The sequence below is a fragment of the Narcine bancroftii genome, chromosome 1 (assembly GCF_036971445.1).
Source record: "Narcine bancroftii isolate sNarBan1 chromosome 1, sNarBan1.hap1, whole genome shotgun sequence".
NCBI classification, from domain to species: domain Eukaryota; kingdom Metazoa; phylum Chordata; class Chondrichthyes; order Torpediniformes; family Narcinidae; genus Narcine; species Narcine bancroftii.
This window is the reverse complement of record NC_091469.1, coordinates 111,688,703-111,712,129: the sequence shown is the minus strand read 5'-3', so window position 1 is coordinate 111,712,129 and position 23,427 is coordinate 111,688,703. Positions and strand designations below refer to the sequence as shown.

At 42.6% G+C, this 23,427-nt stretch overlaps 1 protein-coding gene across 1 annotated transcript in view; it reads right to left on the bottom strand.

Annotated features, from left to right (window-relative positions):
- The window catches only part of LOC138762687 (hyaluronan and proteoglycan link protein 1-like), a 141,120-nt gene extending 129,522 nt beyond the window's left edge, over positions 1-11,598 (bottom strand). Inside the window, exon 1 of the mRNA XM_069936285.1 lies at positions 11,230-11,598. The gene's annotated coding sequence lies outside the window, so the exon portion shown is untranslated. The remainder of the gene's footprint in view (positions 1-11,229) is intronic.
- Between the last annotated feature and the right edge of the window lie 11,829 nt (positions 11,599-23,427).

Sequence of the window (23,427 nt, the reverse complement as noted above, 5' to 3'; positions counted from 1 at the left end):
GATTACTTATAGACAATAGACAGCAGGTGCTGGAGTAGGCCAATTGGCTCATCGAGGCAGCTCAGCCATTTTTCAGATCATGGCTGATCGTTCTCTGTCAGTATTCATTCCCTGCCTTATCCTCATAACCCTCAACTCCCCTGCCCTCAAGAGTCTTATCTAAATCCCTTTTGAACATATCCAGTGAAACTGCCCTTACCACCCTCTGCAGCAAAGCATTCCACAGATCCACACTTCTCTGGGTAAAAATAATTTCTTATCATCTCCGTCTTAAAGGGCCTTCCCTGTATTCTTAAACTCTGCCCTCTAGTCCTAGTTCCCAACATTGGGAACATGTAAACCGAATTCACCCTGTCTAGCCCCTTGAATATCTTATATACTTCAATCATGTCTCCCCTCATCCTTCTAAACTCCATCGCATATAAGCCCAGTCTTTTTAACCTTTCAGTATATGTTAATCCTTCCATCCTGGGAAGTAACCTTGTGAATCTGCACTGCACTCCCTCTATAGCGAGTATGTCCTTCCTCAAATTTGGGGACCAGAACTGGATGCAATACTCCAGGTGAGGTCTCACCAGGTCCCTGTACAACTGCAGGAGGGCATCTCTGCTCCTATACTCCAATCCCCTCTTTATGAAAGCCAACATGCCATTTGCCCTCTTCACAGCTTGCTGGACCTGAATGCTAGCTTTTAATGGCTGGAGTACGAGTACACCCAGATCCCTTTGCACTACCTCACTCCCATTTAAATAATACTCTGCTCTCTTATTACTGCCTCCAAAATAGATAACCGCACATTTGCTCACATTGAACTCCATCTTCCATTCCTCCGCCCGCTACCCCAACCTGTCGAAGTCCCTCTGCAATTTCCTGATATCCTCCTCACACTTCCACCCAGGTTAGTATCATCTGAAAATGTGCACATGTTGCTAATAATTCCTTCATCTAAATCATTTACATAAGTGATGAACAACTGAGGACCCAACACTGAACCCTTTGGTACCCCACTCATCACATCCTGCCATCCTGAAAATGGCCAGTTTATCCCAATCCTTTGTTTTCTATTTCTTAACCAATTTTCTATCCATGTCAGCACCCTACCCCTGATACCATGCTCCTTGATTTTGCCTACTAGCCTGCTGTGCGGGACCTTATCAAAGGCTTTTTGCAAGTCCAAGTACACCATATCCACTAGCTCTCCCAAGTCCACCCTCTTTGTCACATCTTCAAAAAATTCCAGAAGGTTAGTCAAGCATGATTTTCCCTTAAGGAATCCATGCTGACTCGCACTGATACAATTATTTCTGCAGAAGTATTCCACTATTTCTCTTTATATGATAGATTCCAATATCTTCCCCACCATTGATGTCAGGCTGACCGGTCTATAATTTCCTGCCTTCTCTCTCCCTCCCTTCTTAAAAACCAGCACTACTTCAGCCACTCTCCAATCCATAGGCACCTCCCCAGAATTACTTAGATAACTTGAGAGTACTTGCAGCATTGTTTTTTCCCCAGTTTGAAAGATTTTGGTGCTGATTTAACCCCAGGTGGGGTAGGCCAATTGGCCCATCGAGGCAGCTCAGCCATTTTGGAGGCAGTAATAAGAGAGCAGAGTATACAACCTCTTGTGTGCATTGTCAAATATATTTGATTCCTGAGACCACCTGAGGAAATGGGACATGATGCACAAGTATTTGCAGATTCTCTGAGGTAGGTTCCAGGGTCACTTCTTTGTCTCCTCAGAAGCATACAGTTTTATCTACCAAGGGATAGCACCAATAAGATTGCCTATTGAGAGGGTTAAACCTTAGCATCCCATTCAATTCTTATAAAGCTGAATGCTGAAGGGAGTACAATCCATCATTAGGAACAGTTCTAGGACATCTACACTGTATGCTGTCAAGGTCTCTGTATCTTTTCTAAAATAAATTACTTAGTCCTCGATAGTCAAGTAAATCAGGGTTCGATGCATCAATAATAGTATGCCATCTCTTCTGCAATCCTGTTTGTTTGATGAAATAGTTTCCATTTATGTAAAGGTATGTTGTCGACATTTCCGGCCTGAGCCCTCCTTCAAGACATAAGCAAAAAGCAAGCAGAGGTCTCAATAAAGACAGAGAGAAAGCTGGAAAAATGGGAGCAGGAGGAGTCCAGACCAACACCCAAAAGATGTTAATTGGATATGAGAAGAGGAAAGGAGAGAAATGATGTGGCTCTGTGCAAAGAGAAAGGGAAAAGAGGAAAGAGAGAGAGAAACAAAGAGAGAATTAGACGAAAGGGGGATGTGGGTGGGAGGTGGTGCTTGGGGGTTTAATAGAAACTGGAGAAGTAGATATTAATACCTTCCAGTTGGAGTTCCCAGATGAAAAAGGGGGTGTTGTTTCTCCATTTTACAGTGATTTCAGTCTGGCAGTGCATGAGACCATGGACAGACATGTCAGCAAGGGAATGGGACTGGGGAATTGAAATGAGTGGCCACTGGAAGATCCACACTATTGTGGCAGACAGAGCCGAGTTGCTCATCAAGGTGATCTCTCAGTTTGTACCCAAAATCAATTCTCACCTAAACTCTTATCATATCCAGTGAACATCTTTTGCTTATTGGTCTGGACTCCTCACTTTCCCATTCTTCCATCTTGCTCTCTCAGTCTTTACTGAGACCCCTGCCTGCTTTTTGTTTATATGTACCTTGAAGAAGGGCTCAGGCTGGAAATGTCAGAAATATATCTTTGCCCACTCTGGATGCTGTGAGACCAGCTGAGTTCCTCCAGCATTTACTGAGTGTTTTTACTACAATTACAGCATCTGTAGATTTCTGTGTTTCACTTCATACTATTCATTTATGCCTGGTTGTACGATGCTTTGTTGAACATCTCAGATCTCTCCATTTCATACTAACAACTGAAACTTATTTTATATTTTAGGACAGTGATAAAATTGATAGAATGATAAAACTTGACCTGGAATAGGAATTGGTGAAAGGGATGAAATAGTTAATTTTTTTCAGATCTGTTTGTACATACGTATTTACTACTCTGTGAGTCACACTAATTAAATGTCATTAGATCTAAAGTTACATTTATACTTGTATAAAATGCTTCATAACATTAAATAGTGAAGGTGTTTGACCTCAACCCTCAGAATTTTGCATCCTAGCCACTGGTTTAATCCACTGTCCTAATTATAGCTTCAGTCTATCAGTTTCTGAAACCTCCATCCATGCATTTGTGACTTCCAGTTGCAAATATTTCAGGGTTCTTCTACTCAAATTATCATAATTCACTTTCAATCAATGGAAACTACCCAAAGTTCTGTGGCTACATAGTGGTTCCATCCAATTCCCTTTTACTCCATAACATCCATTGAGAGCTAATCCTCTAAGAGCGACATTGTATTCCAACCAGCTGCCTTCAGTTCCCTTTAACTCTTTCCTGCTGTGATCCCAAAGTTTATTTGCCTCATCCTTGGTGAAAATTATCTGAGGTATTTCTGAAATTTCTGCCCTAAATTTATCTGTTCATTCATCCCTTGATTTTGCCAGACCATCTCTTATGGTTTGATATATATTTTTGTTTAAGTACATTTCTGTAATATTTTTATTTAAAGCAAATTAGACAAACAACATGGTAACAGGTCCTTTCAGCCTTTCAGCAGGTGCTGCCCAGTTTCACCTGATTGACCTACTCCAGTACGTACTAAAAATGCTACTGTGGAAATGTCCATGGATAGATATTTAGTGAACGCCAGCATTGATGATGTGAGGGTGAGAAGAAAAGTCTTTGCAGGACAATGGTCAGTCATGTTTGATAACAGTAGAAGCAGATGAGGACAATTCTATTTAGTTCATGACTTGATGCATGCCTAAATGGTCAATCGCATTAAAAACGAGGAGGAGGATTTAGGCCACACAAAATTCCATTTGTGAGTTGGTTTATCACTGTTCTGGCGCTGTGGTGGAATGATCATCTTTCTGGAAGCACTAGAGATGTTGGAAAAATATGCATAAATTTTGTGTGTCAGGGAAGTTGAAGAGGAAATGGAAAATTGAAATGAGACAGTTGTTTGCAGGGACAAAGAGTCTGAGATGGACTATTGTCAGGGGGCAACCCGATTACCATAATTTCAATAATCTTTTTAATTCACACACCCCATAAGGCTAGGTAAAAACTTTGGGCAGAAAGGTTTGAAATGAGTGCAAACAGGATGATAGGCAGCGTTGTAGTAATTATCACAGCTGCTGCTAATGTTAAAGAGATCTTGGGCAATTCTTAAACCTTTCAAATAGGAGAACTATTAAATGCCAAGACGTTCTTCATGCTAGAAAGATCCAATTTGCAGACCCTCATCTTTGCAGTTGCTCAGATGAGATGATAAGACAAGGCACAAATTGAATTCTGGCCACGAGGACTGATATTTAAGGCTGAAATATCACATGGGAAAAGAAAACAAGTGAGCTACCATTAGCAATTCTGATTGCAACTTGGAATCATTTATTGGATGATTCATTGCATGTGGGCTGCCTTCAGGAGAGTGAATCTGAGGAAAGCTTCCAGTCCGGATGGAGTACCTGGCCGAGTATTAAAAATCTCTGCTGACCAATTTATTAACATATTCATGGATATCTTCAATGTCTCACTCCAGCAGGGCATGGTACCCACAAGTTCTGAACAGGCGTCAATCATACCCATTCTCAAGAAGAGTGTAGTAACCTGTCTTAATGACTATCGACCAGTAGCACTTACATCAACAGTGATAAAGTGTTTTGGAAGGCTGGTGTTGAAACATATCAGCTCCAGTCTGAGTGCTGACATAGATACATTTCAGTTCACCTATCATTGCAACAGTTCCAATCTGGATGCCATCGCACTGGTTCCACACAAAGCCCTGGAACACCTGGACAGCAAAGATGCATTCATCTGGATGCTCTTTATTGACCACAGTTCAACACTTAACACCATCATCCCCTCAAAATTGATCAGCAAACTCCAAGACCTGGGACTCAATACCTCACTGCGTAATTGGATTATGAATTTCTTCACCTCCAGACCATAATCAGTGAAGATTGGTGAGAACATTTCCTCCACAATCTCCATTAGCACTACACATCTGTGTTCTTACCCCCCTCTGAAAACACCTACAACTGTATGGTTTGGTACAACAATAACACCATCTACAAATTTGCTGACAATATCACTGTAGTAGGTTGTATAAAAGAAAGGCAATTAGTCGTCAATATACAGGAATGAGGTAGAAAACTTGGCTGAATGGTGTATAAACAACAACCTTGCACTCAATGTCACCAAAACAAAGGAGCTGATTGTTAACTTCAGGAAGGGAAAACCAGAGGTTTATAATCCAGAGATCATTGGGGTATCAGAGATGGAGAGGCTGAGCAAACTTAAGTGCTAGGGAGACACTATCTCAGAAGATCTTTCCTGAACTCACCACACTAATGGGATTGTGAAGGTTTGGTCTGACACCAGACACCTGGAAAATTTTCAAAGATGTGTGGTGGAAAGTGTGCTAAATGGTTGCATCCTGGTCTGGTATGGGGCCACCAATACCCTTGAGGGTAAAGCCTCCAAAAAACAGTGGACACACCCCAGGTAATCTCAGGAAAAACCTTTCCCACTATAGAGAACATCTACAAGGAACACTACTGTTGGAGAGTAGCAGCAATAATCAAGGATCCACACCACCCAGCAGACAGTCTGTTCTCGCTGCTGCCATCAGGAAAGAGGTCTTAGGTGTCACAAGACTCGCACCACCAGGTTCAGGAACTGCTGCTCTCCCTCCACCATCAGACTCCCCGACAACAAACTCAACCAGGGACTCTTTCAAGGACTCTTACCTGTGCACTTTATTGATTTTTAAAATTCTTTCTGTATTGGACAGTCAGTTTGTTTACCTTCGTTATCTGTTTACACGGGTACATTATGTGCAGTTTTTTTGCATGAATGGTAATTCTGCTTTTCCCACAGGATGTCAAATATGTACTCTGACAATAAATCTGAAATCTGGAAGGTGCACACACGGGTATTAGGTGTGAATGAATAGGTCCAGCCGCATGGCTCCACCAGTGGGAATTATTGGCTAATATTACCTTAAACATGAAGAATACTTTCCAATGGAAGGAATAGCTACAGATACAATCTGATCTTGGAAGCAACTTAGAGGAAATGGAGAGGTAATAAAGAGAAAATAGTTTTAAAGCAGTGGTGTTCAATCTTTTTCTTTCTACTCTCATGCCACCTTAAGTAATCCCATACTAATCACAGAGCATCTTTACCTTAAGGATTACTTAAGGTGGTATGAGAGTGGAAAGAAAAAGGTTGAAAACCATTGTTTTAATCATACCTAATTGACTCATTATGTGCACGGATTCATAACTCCAAAAGAAATGGGCCAATGACAATTTTTCTCAAGCAAATTATTTCAGTAACAATTGGGTCTTAGAGCAATGTTTCTCAACCTTCTTTCCCCCCCCCACTCCCATACCACCTTAAGTAATCACTTAATAATCAGAGCGCCCATGGCAAAGGGATTACATAAGGTGGTATGGGAGTGGGAAGAAAAAGTTTGAAAACCACTATTTTAAAGTAACAATAGAGTTCTTATTTTCTGAAAGATAATGTTTGTGATTACAGATTATGTACAATCTTATCCAATCATGATTGACAATATCTCCGCATTGCTGAGATTGTTGCAAAGTAGTGACTGCTTTTTGAAACTGTAGTGTTTTGTTTGGGGAATTAAATCTTCTGGCAGGAGCCCTGAATATTGCCACCTGATGGCAGCACCAACGTCATTTAAACATCTGCAGATAGTTAGATACTCTAGAGATTTTTGACCAATGATCCAGAGCAGAATGAAGCCAGTACATTGTGTATTTTGTGAAGCTTTAAAGTTTCTGCAATAATGTATTCTTTAAAAAATGTCATTTTTTTTATTGCCTGCTTCTTTCTCTATAGATGCACTGATGTATAACCAAATGAGAAATTAATATCAATTTACATTTTTTATGTCATTTAACCATTTACCATCCAGAGCTTCCTTGCAATTAAAAGGACAATTAGTTGGCAGATAAATTGCAAAATTTTCATCTTGAATAATTTAATCTACATTTACGCCACTGATCAAATGAATTTCTAATTAGATTAGGGAAAAAAAAACAACGAGCAATAAAATAGTTAAAACAATCTTCAGTTTAATTAATAGAACCCATCTGGAAATAGCTGACAATTTAGAAGCACATCGTTCTTCAATGAATCATCCAGTAGTGTTTAGCTCTACAATTCATTTGAGTAATTGAGCTTTCTTGGTATTGTTATTTCACAACTGCTCATCAATAATTTAAATGAACAGCCAGAACAGACAGAAAACAATTGCCAAGGCTGTTACTCAAAATTATGCATATGCTCACATATCTAAAATGCTGCCAATAGAGTCATATTAAAAGCTGGAAGATCTTAATGTTGCTCCTGCCTTTAAAATAAGGCTGCATTGCAAAGCAAGAGCTGACTTGCACTTCTTGAAGAACTGCATATCAGTGCTGAATCTGTTTAATCTCAGATGAAACCAAAATATTCAAGTAAACATAAGTATATATCAAAATTATTTTCAGTGAAGGACTATATTGGCACTTAGAATTTCAAAATCCAAATATCAGAACAAGATATTGCTTTGCATTTCTGCTACATTTAGGCTGTGATCTTCAAACTGAAATATTGTTTGATAGATTAAATAAATATATTTAATATGAAGTTGATTGTGCTATCAGTTTTGAGTCCTATTTCATAATGTCATCAGGTCTAGGATGGATACCAATCTTTATAGTGGAATCAACAAGGGAGTCAACAATCTAATAAGGGAGGCCTCTTTATGATATCATTAGAACATTCTGAAATGAAGTTCAAAAATATTCAAAAAGCACAGATCTTCCTTATCAATTTAGCACCATGCATTCAAATATAATCACATAAATGTTTCTGACAGTTGATCCAATGATCCAGGAGCAAATTGTGATCAAAGTTGAAAAACTCTTCATTTGGGCAGATTCGTAGAACACAACTTTTAAACACAATTTAGCTTTAAATATAATCCTTTGATATATTTCAAATGAATAATTTTTACAGTTTAATTAATGCAGTTGAAAATGGACATGAAAATTTAGGTGATGAATCAAAGACACGAGCAGTCTTTTTGAAATGGCAGGGCAATATAGTTATTTTGTCAGTACTGTACACAAAAGTGCTGGTGAAATTCAGCAGGTCACATAACATCCACGGAAAGTAATAGGTAGTTGACGTTTGGGAATGCTGAAAATCAGACAGACACCTGTAAAAGGTGAGGGAGGAGTGAAGGAGTGCAAAGAAAGCAGGTGATAGGTGGGGGAAAGCGGTGATGGATGCAAGTGGAGGAAGGTGCTGATAGGAAGAGGGCCAAGAAGGATGTTCTCTGATTGAAGAAAGGAAGGGAAGAGGTGGGGAGCAAGAGGAAGAGGAAGATGATGGAATGCAAATGGGCTGATGGAGTTTGTAGAAATTGTGGGAAGTCAATATTGATGCTGCTTGGTTGGAGATTTCCAAGATGGATTATAACGTGTTGCTCTTCCAGTTTACATGTGGCCTCAATATAGCAGTACATGAGGCCGTGAACAGATTTGCCAGTGTGGAGTGTGGAATTGAAGTGGTATTCAGAAGCTCTGATAACCATCCACAACTTTACTTCTTTCTTAACCCATCGGTTTCTTCGACACCTGAAGCCCGATTTGTACAGAGACTGGTCTGGTGATCTGCAACAATCTTGATTCAAATGCAAGTCAATGCATAGCTTTCCTTCAGCTTCCAAAAGAGAATTGAAAATAGGTTTTATATACTTTCTGTCAAAGGGAAAGAAGTCCAGCTTTATAGGGAATGGAACTAATTAAATTTGTCTTTCAAAACTCTGGCAAGCCACAATGTGGCACATTTCATGATGTTTATCTCGAATTGCATAACCTTGGCATAAAATCTGGGCTGTCTCAGTAAACATGGAATTCTACAAAACTTTGGAGGTTATCTGATTGACCAAATTGCCCAGTTGCAGCTGAATCACATTAAAAACTTGAGTTTGCCAAGTTGCTCCAGCATCCAATTCAACTATTTCATTAAAATTACAAGATTCCCTTATTTAAGAACATATGTTTTTTTCAATTTTTTTAGTATGCCAAAGATGACTGTAAGAATTTGTATGGAATTATTCAACATTAGGGCACATGTTATGCTTGGATCTACAATTTGCACTCAAAGTGCTTTGCCTGTTCCAGGGATGCTGGATGGGGCAAGGGCAGGATACTAGCATTTGCTAATAATATTTCAGCTTCTGACAATTTGTACTGTATATGTTTAGTCTAGTCAACTGGCATACTAATGAATCGCTACTGGTGACAAATAATAAGGCAGCACTGCCCACATCTGTCGATGTTACAACATTTAAAATAGGTGTATGGCTTGACGTTATGAGGGAAAAAAATATTGCAGTCGTCGTGGTAGCCATGAATGATGGCAGTAGGTTTACCTGTTCCTTGAGGATCCTCAAGCAATGATCAAGTATCTCTCGGACTCAGTTACCGAGAGCACTGAACGTTTGGAGTTTGTCCACTTGGGGAGAAAAGATACATTTTCCCTCTAAAATCCAACATCCCCAAACTAGCAACTCAATTAGTTCATTTTCAAACGAGTCCACCTTGCCTTTCTATATATATAAGCGTGTGTATATACCCAGATAAGCAAATACACAGGTAAACAAATTGGAATCAATTACAAATAAATGAGATAATGTGTGCTTAAGATGAACTACACTGGACAAGGCGTTCCTATTTTCTTTGGAAACGATTATAAACAGGGCAAATCAACCGCTAGGTGCATTCGCAATTCCAAACGGCATCAAGATACAACGGTTCAATTCACCGATTCTGGAAAAAAAACACAAGGAAATATTGGGCAGTGACGATGAAAGAAAAGGTTTCTTCAACGAGCAGCAGATGGCGCAGGGCTACCAGGCAATGGATCTTCGCGCACACACAGTCCACTTTCACAAGGGAGTGCATTGGTAATGGATTGAACGCTCACATTATTTTGCTTCGCTCGCTGCCTCTCCCTAACAGCTGTCCTCAAATGAGGAAAACGCGTTGTTGGTTGGCAATAAAGCACATCATTGATTTGCACGCACGCCCTTTCGTTACAAGGTTCGGTCAATGTCGCCAGTGTATCAGAACGGGAAATATTTCCTGCCACATCTCCGCTAATTCTCGAATGAAGGTTTCCGGGCACGTTTTTAAATAATCACCGGGTTACCACTGAGTGGCTAGTTTGAGGGTGTTATATTTTAGATGAAAAATTGATGATTTCTCCCAAAGAGTACACTCCAAACTTTCTTTCAGTGCTCCCGGGAGCTGAATTCTCGTGACTCAAAGGGATACTTGCTCATTCCTTGAGGATCCTCAAGGAACATCTAATAATCCTTTGCTGCCAACGTTCATTCGACTGCTGCGAGGTGGTATTTTTTCATGATAATAACTTTATTCGTCTCAAGCAGGTCAAACAATAAATGAATATCCATCTATTTTAAATTCTGCAAGAAATTCGAGAACAAAATCCACAAGGGCCAAATATGCAGCCAATCACGAATACCCCATCTTTTCTCCAAATGCTTCATTGCTGTCAACCTGGAATGTGCTCTCTCGTTTTGAAGGACTTTAAAACGCGCGATCAAGTGGCGCTGTACAATGTCAACAGGGCGCGTTAACTCTGGGAAAGGAACCCTACGACACTGGGTATTTTCGAAGGGCACAGGAGCTGTTCGGCCCATCGTGTTCTCAGAGTAATCTTATAAATTTTATTTCCCACTTATTCCACCTTAACTGCTCTCTCTCTCTCTTCCCCCCTCTCTCTGCCAATCTATACACCAACGCTGAACATTAATTTCAAGTCACCATTCAATCCGGTATAGAAGACAAGAAAGTTGGTTTCCTGATGTTGTTGATAAACCACTTAAAAAAAATCGTTCACTTTCCAAGTTTTAATGAATTCCCATAAACTGTTACAAGCTGGTCTAATACGAAAGGCGAGGCAATATCCTGCATGAGGGCAGTCAGTTCATTTGAATCAATCACGAATTGTCATTCAATGCACCAAATTTCTATTGTGAATCGTTCACACGGCTCTCTGTGAAATTGATCACACTTACTTGACATCTATCGCGGAGTCTGAAGTCCTGTCAAAAGTATCTGCACACAGAAAGACACTTCTTCCACTGAACTTTGTGGTGCCCGGTCTGTGCCCGCCTCCCTCTGATTGCCAGCAGAGTGGAGATGCAGACGGGGCTGAGCTCACCTTCCTAGGATCTGTGTTACTGCTGAATGTCCGTTTGTTGCTCCGGCTGCGGGTGATTTTGGTTCATAGAGGAAGAAGACACTTTTTCGACCAAGAGGAAATAGCCACGACGTCATAAAATAGCTTCGCACACCGGCCAGAGCCAGAAATAAAGTCAGCTAGCGAAGAAAGTTTGGAAGTGCGAGAAACTGGCGGGAAATCTGGTGTGATGTGTGGTTTTTCTGGAAAAGAAACGTCGATGCAAAATCAAGCAAGAGACTATCAGCTCACTTGGTGGGGAGGGGGGAAGCTAATCAGAAAGATGTGCAAGTTTTTAGAGAGGAAGGGCTTAAGAGACAGTCAGAGACGCCAACGAACACAGGGGTATTTTATGAATTCAAATGGGGTTTTGGAGTGACTGTTCTTTCCCGTCCGCCTGTTTATTCAGTGTTGGTTCCATGCCCTGACAACGGGTGGGGTTGTTGAGTTTGGTGCCCTTTCATAGTGTGTAGGTTGTCATTTGTTCCTTGTTTACTCAGAGAAGGAACTGAGCTCCTATGTTTAACGGAATGAGGGCTCAATGCTTTTTATCAAACAAGAAATAAGCGCAAAACACGTATCAAAAGCCAGCGCCGTAATAAATGAGGTTTAAGGTTCAGCCAGTCTGCCCACAAAGAGGAAATCGCTGAGCACAGTGCGCCCTTTCAGTAGACTTCCCTGACAAACGAACTTTTCATTGCAACTTATCGTGTTCTTCAACTGAGCAACAAACTCGAGCAGGAGCCCAGCTTGTTCGAGAAAAGAAAAAAAATCTGTCGCTCTCGACAATAAAATGCAAGGGGTGTTGGGTGGCGAGCGGGACCCGCGGATCCTGGGTGCCAGGTTCCACTCCCTCCTGCTCACACGGTCCGGCGCTTGGTGTCCCGCTGACCGCTTCTGCCCGTGTCGTTACGACAAGCGGCGCTGTTGTCTCGGAATCGGGCGACATCAAAAGGACGGGGAGGAATGTTGCATTTTGTTTCTCATCCACACAGATTGCTTTGAATTCATCTTGGCCGGAGAACGCCTTCAAGTCTAACCCCAGGCGTTAAAGTAGCTCGGACGATTGGCATTGCATTCCCTCGATGCGATTGCATGCGGGACGTTGGTCCACTGCAAAGGGGCGAAATGTTGCGCGAAAGGCCAGCAATTGAGACAGAGGGTCAAATAGATACATTTCAACCTGACGCGTTTAGTTGGCGGTCTTTGGGCGCTTATCCTACAGTAGGTTCACTTACTCTACACCCCCCAGAGCGAATGGAGTTCAAATATGCCCATCAACCTTGGCTCGGGAAACTGGTTCTATTTTTGTAGACGTTGAAAATTCCCCACACCCAAACGGCTTGAATACACGCTTCTTCTGACAACATCCACCTCACGAAGTTGAACTTTTGCCAAATTCCCCTCTCTGACTCAAGACATTGAAGGCGGGAGGTGCCACCCAAGCAGGATATCACTGAGCCCTGCAGGGGATGCCAATAACTCGGGCCCGGGCTATCGAGGCCGAACCAGCCCACACTGCTAACCAAGCCTTGTCCCTGCCGTGGTGTTTCACTGGTGGAGGGCAGAGTGGAAGATTGCCCCCCACCCCCCCACAATCTAGTCACACCTCTTTAATATATGGGATAGAATCTATGACTGTTCATTAGAAAGGCGTAGTTAAATTATACTCACTAGCCGGTTATAGTGATGCCCAGAGGTAGTTATTATAAAATGGACATGTACCATGTTATATTATCCTAATACAAACAGAACAAGGAGTTCTGCTGATGGGTGCCCACCATCTGATGTCAAAGTCTAATGAACGGTTAACATTAGATAGTTAAATGATCTACAAACCGAAAGTTTGAATTGTTAACTTGTTTTTAATCTGTTTTAAAAGGTGGGGCCAGTATTGCGCACACTGCACTCCACCTAAAAGCTCCTTTGCGCAGGCCCGAGGACAGGTCCACGTCCCCCCCCCTCCACGTCCCCCCCCCTCCACGTCCCCCCCCCTCCACGTCCCCCCCCTCCACGTCCCCCCCCCTCCACGTCCCCCCCCCTCCACGTCCCCCCCCCTCCACGTCCCCCCCCCTCCACGTCCCCCCCCCTCCACGTCCCCCCCCCTCCACGTCCCCCCCCCTCCACGTCCCCCCCCCTCCACGTCCCCCCCCCTCCACGTCCCCCCCCCTCCACGTCCCCCCCCCTCCACGTCCCCCCCCCTCCACGTCCCCCCCCCTCCACGTCCCCCCCCCTCCACGTCCCCCCCCCTCCACGTCCCCCCCCCTCCACGTCCCCCCCCCTCCACGTCCCCCCCCCTCCACGTCCCCCCCCCTCCACGTCCCCCCCCCTCCACGTCCCCCCCCCTCCACGTCCCCCCCCCTCCACGTCCCCCCCCTCCACGTCCCCCCCCCTCCACGTCCCCCCCCCTCCACGTCCCCCCCCCTCCACGTCCCCCCCCTCCACGTCCCCCCCCTCCACGTCCCCCCCCCTCCACGTCCCCCCCCCTCCACGTCCCCCCCCCTCCACGTCCCCCCCCCTCCACGTCCCCCCCCCTCCACGTCCCCCCCCCTCCACGTCCCCCCCCCTCCACGTCCCCCCCCCTCCACGTCCCCCCCCCTCCACGTCCCCCCCCCTCCACGTCCCCCCCCCTCCACGTCCCCCCCCCTCCACGTCCCCCCCCCTCCACGTCCCCCCCCCCTCCACGTCCCCCCCCCTCCACGTCCCCCCCCCTCCACGTCCCCCCCCTCCACGTCCCCCCCCCTCCACGTCCCCCCCCCTCCACGTCCCCCCCCCTCCACGTCCCCCCCCCTCCACGTCCCCCCCCCTCCACGTCCCCCCCCCTCCACGTCCCCCCCCCTCCACGTCCCCCCCCTCCACGTCCCCCCCCCTCCACGTCCCCCCCCCTCCACGTCCCCCCCCCTCCACGTCCCCCCCCTCCACGTCCCCCCCCCTCCACGTCCCCCCCCCTCCACGTCCCCCCCCCTCCACGTCCCCCCCCCTCCACGTCCCCCCCCCTCCACGTCCCCCCCCTCCACGTCCCCCCCCCTCCACGTCCCCCCCCCTCCACGTCCCCCCCCCTCCACGTCCCCCCCCCTCCACGTCCCCCCCCCTCCACGTCCCCCCCCTCCACGTCCCCCCCCCTCCACGTCCCCCCCCTCCACGTCCCCCCCCCTCCACGTCCCCCCCCCTCCACGTCCTCCCCCTCAAAAGATGCTCACAAACTCAAGCTAGCATGTTGGAACATCAGAACCATGCTAGACAAGGCTGACAGCCACCGACCTGAACGTCGGTCGGCCCTCATCGCACATGAATCTGTTTTATTTTGAGGTGGATAAATGAGGAACAGTAGCACGGTTGGGAGAGGATCCACGTGTTCCCCCGTGACTGCTATCTCCACCTACCACATGGTAAGAGCACAGATTTATCTTTCCTCAAAAGACAAATCCTTCGGACTCAGCAACAGAAAATGCCAAACTGCCTTCAACTCTAACATAAGATCCTGAGTAGGAGTAGGCCACTCTTCTCTCAGCTGGCTGCACTATTCCTTGTGATCATGCCTGATCTTCCACCAGAAGGCCTTGTCCCAGCACAAATACTGTTTCTTATACCCAGAAATCCACTGACTGTCTTTTCAAAGAACATAAGGACTGAACCTCCTCAGACATTTGGGATATTCTCTTGTAGCTTACAGATTTTGTATGTAAAATCTTCCTGGTTTCATGCTCCAAACTCATTGGAATAATAGTCAACAACATTAACCTTCTGATATACCTGCTGCACTCAAACACTCACTTTGTGTTAAAAATCATTGAATCACCCAGTATAGACAGAAACAAACTCTTCAAGCCAGCCATCAAGAACAAATTCATGCTCGTCCTGCATTCCAGCATTTTACCAGTGGTCTTTGATGCTATGGCATCTCAGGTGTTTATCTACATAATTGTTGTGAGAGTCCTGCCTCCACTATCCCCTCAAGCAATACATTCCAACTTTCAACCACCCTCTAGGTGAAAAAAATCTTCCCTAAATCCCCCTTAACTTAAACATTCTCTCATCAGCTCTGCCATTGGAAGTGGCATGTAGCTTCTACTCCACAGTGTTTAACATTCTATAGTCCATTTCCCCCTCAGCTTTTTCTGCTTCACAGAAAACAAACCACATTTCTACAGAGAATTTTCCTAGCTGAAATGCTCCATCCCTGGAAATAATCTGCACCCTCTCCAGTTTAATCTCAGCTTTCCTAGTATGTGTCAACCAAAGCAACAATACTCCAGTGAGGCCTAAATGATGCTTATCGAATTGAACAATAACCTTCCTGCTCTGATATTCCACAATCCAGTTGATAAAGACAGATCTCCCATTTGTCATCTGGACCATCTTATCTGCCTTCATGAATTCGAGGATATAGATCAATGGGCATATATCTCCTTTGTTTCCGAGGACTTTCTAGGTCCGATCATTCATGGTGTATTTCCCAGCTTTATTAGTTCTAAAATGTATTACCTCATATTTTTCAAGACTAAGTTCAATTTCCCATTGCTCCCCCCATACTACCAAGTGATCTATGTCACCTAAGAAGAGATTACCTAAAATCTCATCAAAATTTACGTCAAATGGGGCCCTACATTTGGCCCATATCCCTCCAAATCTCTTCTATCCATGTAATTGGAAAAATGTGTTTTTTAAATGTTGTACTCACCTTTAGCAGTTCCTCTGGCTGCTTGTTCCAATGTACCCCCACCCTTCAGGTCCCCTTTAAATCTTTGCCCCTCCAGTTTTAGACTGACTATCCATCCTATTTATGCCTCTCAGGATTTTATAAACCATTATAAGGTCCCTTCTCAGCTTTCTGCTCAAATGGCAGATGAAATTTAATTTGGACAAGTGGGAAAGGTTGCTTTTTAGGAGGTTAAACCAGGATAGCACATACACAGTAAACAGTAGGTGTCATAGAACATTATAGGTACATAGTTCCTTGAAAGTGGTGACACAGGAAGACAATATGTTGAAGAAAACATTTGGCATGCTTGCCTTTGTTGGTCAGGAGCATAGGAGTTAGGACATCATGCTACAGGTCTACAAGACTTTGGTGAGACCAGAGAACTGTGTATAGTTGAGGTCACCCAATAATAAGAGGATGTAATTGAACAGGCAAGGGTGCAGAAAAGATTGATAGGATATTACTGGTACTGGAAGGCTTGCGATATAAAGAGAGAATGGATCGATCCTGTTTTAAACCTTCATAGTACTCAAAAATCCCCCCCCCCCCCCCCCAAAGGTTTATTGGTCCTGGCCCTGCCTATTCATCCAGCTTCTTTGTAAACTTTCTTTCCCAAAACTGGATCCAAAGCATCCAATCTCTCACTCATCCTTCTACTCTGTCCCTTTGGATTTGCATTCTTTTACGGGAATGTATGAGGTTCACAGAAAGACAAATCTGTCCACAAGTGTTACAATCAAAGGCAACTTTATTGAACGCATGGGAGAAGAACAGGGAAAGATGTTTACTACTAAATAACTATATAAACATTCACATTGGACCCAGGTTGGACTCCAATGACAGTGGCCACCTATCTTCTACACTGTACGAGACAAGAACTATAATGGTGCAAGCAGGTATATCGGGCACAAAGGACTCTATTATTACCCTCCCTCATGTGTATATGCTTCACAGGCAGGAACTTTAAAGCACCCTCCTAATTCCCTGAACCAGCAGGAAGGTTATTGCTCTCTGCAAGCACTGATCGATTGCAGCTCAACTCAGTGTAGTACATGCCTTACCCACGACTCCTCCAGTGATGTACACAGTAGGGACCTGGCATGGACCAACATCTGGGACTTGGACTAAGAGGCAGAAAGGAAGAAATGTGGTATCCATCGATGTTCTGAGCTTGGTGCTTGGCTAATGATGCCAGTGGCATTGTGGGAACTAAAGGGTGGCCAGAGTCCCAACATTGATTGACAGGTGATCCGACTTCTAAACAAGTTTCAGACTGGGAGGTCATGTGACCCATCCACAATGTTCCCGACAGACAGAAAGCCCACATGTTCCTCCACAAGCCTCATAACAATATTTGATCTAAAAACCCATCCATCCACCGATAGCCAAGGGAGGAAATGTCAGTGTTAACTGCTCTGGATGAACAAGCATCATTATGTTCAAACTGACAGGAACTCCAATCGCTCCCGATAGAGGGCCCAGGCCATAAACATTACCCTTTATCTCCTATGGATGTTGTGTGACCTGCTGACTTACTCCAGCATGTATTGCACTCGACTTCAGCACCTGCAGGTTTTTTGTTTTGTAGAAGGAATCAAATCACCAGGTATGGATCTACACAACTAGTTCTGAAGTGGTAGTCATTCCCAGACTAGATGATCTGGTGACATAGTCATACTCACAGAATCAAAAATGCAAAATGGATGAGCCAACCTTCATATCACCAACATCACAGAAGCTAGACTCCATCCAATTCGATTTGCTCTACATAATATCGAGAAATGGCTGAGAGCACTGAATACACCCTAAAGTCTATAGATTCAGACAATATTCTCCCTCCAGGACTGAAACCCGGTGCTCCAGAACAGTTGTACCTATGACCAAGCAGTTCCAGAACATTTACACTGACATCTCCCTAACAATGAGGAAAATTGTCCAGATATGTTCTTATTCACATAAAGCAAGTCAAATTCATTGGAGTATTTACTGCTCAGTGAGTCAACCTTCAATTATTAGCAAAGTAATGGAAGCTGTTAGCAAACATCACTTACTTACCAATAATTGGTCCATCAACAGTCAAGTTGGGTTTTACCAGAATCATTCAACTCCAGACCTTATCGTAAGCTTGGTACAACATGAAAGAAATGACTGAAATGCAGAGGTGATGTACAATTTAATATCACTATGTTTGACGGCAAAGGCTCTTAGTAAATCTCACAGTAATGGGCATCAAAGGAAAACAGTCCAATAGTTGAATTGACATCAGACACAAGTACAGATCACTGTAGATCATTCAACTCAGCCCAGCCATCACCGTAGCAATTCCACAAGATAGTGACCTCAGCCCAACCATCATCAGCTGCTTTGACACAGCAAATGCCAGTATGTAGCAGGACCAAGACAACATTCTGATAAATGGGAAGTAAAATCTATGGCACAGAAATGCCTGGCAAAGAGCAGTTCAAACAAAACTACGTCTGACCACTTACCCTTGACATTCAATCCATCGCTGAGGGCCCCAACACCAATAAACTAGAGATCAATAAATTTTCCATTGACCAGAAGCTCAAATGGAAAAAAAAAACACGTAAAAACCATGGCTGCAAGAACAGGTGAAAGAATGGATAACAGGCAACCTGCCTGCGGAATGCAGCAAGTCAGGCAGTACATGTTGAGGAAAATAAAACTGGATATCCTGCAATGAGTGACACTCCAAGGCCTTTCTACCATATACAATCCACAAGTGAAAGGTAAGAAGGAATACTCTCCATTAATCTGATGGGTGAAGTGCAAAATGCTTAACACCATCCCAGATAAAGCAACCTATTTGATTAGCAACCCATCAACACCCATAAATATCTATTCCCTTTACTTCTGGTACACAATGGCTGCAGTGTGTACCATGAAAAGCATGTGAACTTTACACAAAATAAACCTTGATTTTGAATTCAAAGGATTTAATTCACCTCGGTATTTCTTACCCAATCAAAGGGAGGCTAATTCAAAAACATGTCTTTAGATTCTGCTTTTTTAAGTTTCCACTTTCTGAGTTAACAAAGATCATAGCAACAGCCCAAGATCTGATGGTATGAATAGAGTGCAGGCCATCTGAACTTATATAAATCACTTCTGATGAGTCCTGGATTACCACTGCATACCCTCTGAGCCATGACTTCACCTACATTTTGTTGCTGTGGTATGCCATGGTGGATCTTGACAGCTGGAAGCTGTCACAAGAACAGAAAACGGGATGAAATAATGCTGTAATGGAGCACATGGTAGTATGGAGGAAATGTTTTAAATTATTGCTAATTTTAATGCCTACATTTATTAATGCCTCAGTATATACTTTATTATGATAAAGGTAAGTAAATCTCAAATCTACTCAAAGCTGCACAGCTCACAATGAATGGAGTAATGGATAGTGGGCTGCAACTTTGGCACCTGGTCAGAATCCCCATTCATTTAAGTGGGCATTCCTGACCGGGAGCTTAGGGAGATTTGTGCATCTTGATGTTAATTACTTCATTTGATTTAATATTATTAAACATTTCTAATTTTATTTATAAGATTTTTTAGTACTTTTTACATCATTTTCAGCATTTATTAATGTTAAATGTTGATTAGAGACACAAACAAATTTTAAAAAGAACTGCCAGTTATAGCAGGCAAGAGTAGCTTTCCTCCTGCAATGAGCTGGCACATTATTGCAGGGGCAGAACCTCAGCACCATCCTCAGTTGCAATTCAGGCTTTGCTTTGCCTGGGTAACTCAATTCTTGGAGGTGGAAGATCGGTTCTTCCAGTCCTCACCTTTGGTCCAGGTAAGTGTAGATTGACAGCATGCCGGTGACATTTTTGGTGACAATCCTTATTCCAGGCTGATTTAGTTCAGCAAAGTCTCTAATAATTAAAAGTTGGATTTCTGCCAATGGCAATATACTTCAGCCAAAGCTGCCTACCTCCAGTTTGATTCCTAAATCACATGAACGAAACAGTCCTTGAAGGCTTTATAAAGTGCTAATTCATAAGCCTAGTCTAGCTCCTAAATGATCCAATTATGCACTTTGGTGATTAGATAAAATAGAACAGGGATGTTGAAATTTCAACATGTTGCACAGTCAATAAATTATTAATACCTCAATGAAAAATTTAAAAAGCAACAAAGCTTAATCAGATGCAGTAAATGAGCATGCATTTCAGAAATAAAGATCATATGGGATCATGATTTATTTCCAATGTCTCTTGGATTCAGTGCTGCTTTTGTTCAATCGATACAGACTGGAACAAATGCATTGAGAGAGTTTATATAATAACTATCCCATCATTTATAAATATTGCACCTGCATACAATTTTTTTTCTGCAATACATTGCTATATCACACTAAATGAATATTATGCAAGGTTCAAATGGGATTTGGCAAGAAAATATAAATATTATTTTAAATTGCTTTGAAGCATAATTTTCAAGAAATAAGGTGAAAGATAATATTTTGTTTTTGACTTCAATCACAATTTTTCCCGTCAAATTTCCATCGAGTTAGAAAATCATTATTGTTTATGAACATATTGTTCTAGAATGAATCAAACAACCTACATTTATATAGAGCCTTTGATCATTATTAATTATTGTACTGTACTTTCTGAGAATCTCGAAGGAAATCATTCAGTCCAGCACCCTGCTGTGAGAGCAGCCCCATCAATCCTTTCCTCCACTTATTTTCCTCTTCCCGATTTTATTTCACATGCCAAAGAGCATCCCAAAGCACTTTACAAGCCCTTCCAGCAAATCCCAGATCGCAAAACATCCCAAAACAAATACACTTAAAATAATATCAAGTAATTTTTGAAAAATAATCACTGGAGTGATTAGGGAAATGGAACAGGAAAGTGTATACAGCAAATTTCCATAAACAGCATGGAGATATAGAGGACCTGTATAACTAATAATTCGTTTTGATATTGGACAGCAGATAAATATTGGCCATGATTTTGGGGATAATTCACCTTTTCTTCATTAAATTACTGTATGTCATAAATGCCAAGAAACTCATGCTGATTGATCGGGGTTCAATGGACCCAAATTTCTTTTACAGATTAGGATGCACAGTTAGCACCAGCTCCAATCTCTCATCAAGAAACTTTTCTATCTTCTTGAGAGGGGAGATCATCATCATAAAGCTGCATTAATTTAGGCTTTCCACTGAAGCGTTAACCTGGATTATCTGATTAATTTTCAGGCGTGCAGTTTGAACTTGCAAACTTTTGATTTGGAAGAGAGAGAGCTGCTAGTGAGCTATGAATTACACATCAAAAGCCTTTAATGTTGAAATAGTGAACAATGGACCATAATCTCCCTCCTGGCCACCTGAGATAATGGTGTTCAAGAGTATTTCTGAAGCCCATTTCCTTTCATGCAAAAGTTTGATTTGGATACATCAATAACATTAAAATGTTTCATTGGTAACCACCAGCAATAGCAAGTGGAATTTGATTTTGAAAGCCTTGTTCCAGTTTTAAATGCCACATCACCGGAGAATACTTTGCATGATGTCATGCAACTCATCAGTTAGCTTGGGTTTATAAAGTAAGAATTATGTTCTGTGTTTAAGGAATGTTCCACTCCAATAAAATTAAAGGCCTTTGTTGTGTTATGCAAAGAGCCGAGTATACACAATGTGTTCTTACTATAGGTTATTTGGATTTTATTGAATTGTGTAAGCTTTTAAGTTCTTAAAGATCAATCCATTAATTTCAACCCCTTACTCTTTCCCATAGCACTAAAAATTATTAATTTAAAGAATATCCAACTTCATTGTGAAAGTTACAATTGAACCTGCTTTCACAATCTTTTCAGATTGAGGCAAAAACAATTTTTGGTTCATTTGTCAATCTCTAACACCCTACCAAATAGCAGGATGAAGTTTAAATAATTGTGGCAGAGTTCTGGACAAAATTGCAGAGAAATATGTATTTATATTCATAGCAGGAACCTGCAAAAGTTAGTAAAGATGGAGGTCAGAGAATTTGGGAATGGCCAGGAGGGAGATTATGGTCCATTGGGTAACTGTGACAGAAGTCAGAGATTCCAGAAAAAGCCAAGGCTTCAGAAATCATAATTCCATTGACTTTCTAAAAAGTAGGGTCAGTTGGTCGGATGATTTAGCCTGTTGACATGAAGTCATCTGTAATTTCCTTTCAACCTTCAAGGCTTTTCCTTCATGCGTGGGCTTGCTTTGATGCATTGGCAAAACTAAAATGTTTCAAAATGCCCTCCATACTACTCCTGATAGATCAAACACTTCCTTGCTATCTGTGCTATAAAAATCACTCCTAATTTTGAACATGGACTAGTTTGACATTTCCTTTTACAAGGTAAGATACACTGAACATTTTGTGTCCTGGAAAACCAAAGGTTTCTTTGCTGTGATACAAAAGTATGCAGTAGAGTTGATGCCAAACCAGCCCAAGTTTAGTTTTAGCCGCTGAACATGAGACCACCATTGTGCTTTACAGTAGCAGTAGTGTAATGACCATCAGTGGAAAGGGGCTGCCTTAAATTTCAGTCCTCATGTTTAAAATATTATTGGATGGTTTTTGCTATGATTTTGACAGAGTAAAGAGGTGAGAAAACAGATGGCTCTTCACTAGCATTTAATATTTTACTGATATTCAAAGTGCGGTGAGTGGAGCCTTTCACACAAATTTATGAAAAATATATGTTTCCCCACAATTTGGGAGGGCTGTGCAATGAGCAGGACTCCTGGTTTATATTTCTTCTGAATGGACTCCAATGTCAAACAAACATCTGATGTATAACTGTATCTGTAGAATCCTAACATGATTTTAATTACTTTTCTGAGACTTTCTAACTTGATAACGCCCATGAGTAAAAACAGAGCAGCAGAAAATCCTAATTTCTGATCTTTAGAGTAGTTCCATCATCGATTTTCTGATGTACTTGCACAGATATATCGATAGGAAGGGGTTCAGAAGAATATCGACCAAATCCAGATAAATGGGGGTTCACTTAGAATACCAACTTGGTTGTCTTGTTACAGCTGGGCCAAAAGTTCTGCTTCATGTGGTATGACTCAACCTTTCTACATCCAGTTATTGAATACCAGTTCAACTGTGAATAACAATTGATAGATGTGAAACAGGAAAGTCTGCAGATGCTGTGATTGCAGTGAAAACTCAAAAATGCTGGAGGAACTAGGCAGGCCCACAGCATCCACAGGAGGTAAAGCTACATAAACTTATGTTTCGGACCTGAGCTCTTCTTCAAGGTACGAGCACAAAAAAAACCCAAAAGAACAGGCAGGTGCCTGAA